At 43.3% G+C, this 2,261-nt stretch overlaps 1 long non-coding RNA gene across 1 annotated transcript; it reads left to right on the top strand.

Annotated features, from left to right (window-relative positions):
* The first annotated feature begins 264 nt into the window (after positions 1 to 264).
* Positions 265 to 1,636, top strand: LOC120914455. Its single transcript, XR_005743677.1, has 3 exons — positions 265 to 713; positions 1,027 to 1,166; positions 1,279 to 1,636. It is a non-coding gene; the product is annotated as an uncharacterized LOC120914455 (long non-coding RNA).
* Positions 1,637 to 2,261: the final 625 nt, after the last annotated feature.

The raw sequence follows: 2,261 nt of genomic DNA, 5'->3' as shown, positions 1-2,261 counted from the left end.
GGATGTGGCCATGCTCGTCAGAGGGCTTCCCTGCCTCTAGCGATGTGACGCGGCTCTGCCGGGTCACGTGGCATTGGCATCAGCGCCGTCGACATGGTAACGCGGCCGGGCTTGCTAGAAGGCTTCCCCGCTGTTCATGGTGTGACGCGAGGCGCAGGGTCACATGGCCCGTGACGCCAGCGTCATCACCACAGTTACACAACAATGCTGGAAAGAAGGCACTCCTCCCCATCGAGGGGCGGATTGCCATGCCCACTAGCCCCATCCCGCCCCCTCCAGCAGAACGATTGTAAACAGCAGATGGCAATCCCATCTGATCAGAATCCCTGGGAGGGGCCGAGCTACACGGCCCTCCCAGGTCATGTCCACCCCATAAATAGAGCCAACATATGACCAGTTCTCCCAGCACCCTGCGAGCTGAAGGGAGTAACGCTGGTATTACAATACCCCAATCACGGTGAGTGCCTGTTCTACCTTATACTCAAACAAGCCTTTTTGTAACCAACCTAACCTCACTCTAGCATGTACCTCTCCTTACCATGCATGCCTCAGTTTCTATCTATATACGTCTGCTCCACAGGCATTCGGCACCAGGTTCCTCTCTACATATAGAGCCCGGGATTCCCCCTAGCAACTCTAAGAGGATCGTCCGCATTGGACTCAGTAAACCCCCTGACCTGCTGCACTTTTGCCCTAACAAGCCCTACATTTGGGTAATTATTGTTTCTATCATGAATATGAGCAGTATGACCAAGGATTTATGCATTGGATCATTTGTCATGTTTTTACTTTTTCTCTCTTTTTTCTTTCTTTTTCTTTTTTCCTCTTTCTCCGTTTTCTCCCTCCTTTTTTTTTTTTTTCCCCCCCTTCTCTTCTTTTCTCTTTCTTTCTTTTCTTTCCTTACCCTTTTTTCTTTCTCTTTCTTTTCTCTTTTTTTCTTCTCTTTTTTCCTTTTTTCTCTCCTTTTTCTCTTATTTCTTTTCTCTCTTTTCTTTTTCTACTCCCTATATCCTTAAATTTCAATAGGATACCGTGTGTTTGGGATCAATCGGAGCCATCCCTCCCCTTTCTCTTTTCTTACTTATGAGACCCCATAAGTCGGCCCTGGGGATATCCTAAACCGACAAGTTGAGGGTCAATTTTCAAACCCTGGTTTACCACAAACGGTATGTTGATCATATACATTATAGTAGAGGTATCTCTAACAACTACTTAAAATATGGATCCATATACACCTGATGATATGATATAATATAATGATGTGTGTTTTATTTTTAGAGAGAGAAAAACAGCTTGTAATCACACACTCCTGTGGCCCCTGATGAAGGTCTGTTGCTCCATCAATAGACCAGAAACGCGTCGGGCATTTCTCCACTACTCTCTACAGAGTGTTTTTTAATCTAATTGTATTGTATCTTCACGAGGTTTTATTTGAGTACTTTCTTGTTGTTTCCTATTTTCTCCTGGGTCCACACATGGGACGTGTGCCCCAGGTGTCACTTTATCACTACTTCTTATATGTTTTTTATTCTTATTATACATAATTTCTGACTGTTCCAGAAGATTTCTGTAATCCAACATCCAGAATTACTCTGTAATTAAGTGTTTACCCATCTTGGTGCAAATATCTAATAAATTAAAAAAAAATTATATATACATTGGAGTCTGGCCTTAAAAGTCCCATCTGGGGGTAATCGTTTTTCTTTCTTGTCTAAACTACCAGGGATGTGGCCAGTCCCCACTTCCAGGAACATATGAACCCTTCTCCTTCTTTATATATTTGAGTTACTAAAGCTGGTGCACACAGAATCTGGTACCGCTGTGCATAGTGGCATAGTAACCAATCAAATTATAACTTCAGCTTGGTCAATTAAACTTTGCCAATTAGGCCTGGTTCACACTGTGACAACTTCAAAGTTGTGTAACTTTCACACGACTTTTAAGCCGACATCCCAGCCCAACTTTGGCACAGAAGTCAATGCAAGTTCTCCCAAAGTCACACCAAAAGTAGTGTAGGAACCTTTTTCTAAATCAGAGGGTTGCAAGTTGTTCCTATTAGAACGGTTCCATTGCACTTATTGGCGCACAACTTGTCATGTGACTTGTGCTCTCAAAGTTGGAGCGCATGTCGCACCAGTGTGAACTGGGCCTAAAACCTAAAAGCTGATTGGTTACTATGCACAGCTGAACCAGATTCTGTATGCACACATTTTCAGTAAATCTACCCCAATGACTACATTTTCATGGGTAATTTTCTGTGT

The sequence above is a fragment of the Rana temporaria genome, chromosome 9 (genome assembly GCF_905171775.1).
Source record: "Rana temporaria chromosome 9, aRanTem1.1, whole genome shotgun sequence".
Lineage (NCBI taxonomy): Eukaryota > Metazoa > Chordata > Amphibia > Anura > Ranidae > Rana > Rana temporaria.
This window is presented reverse-complemented; position numbering and strand designations above follow the sequence as displayed.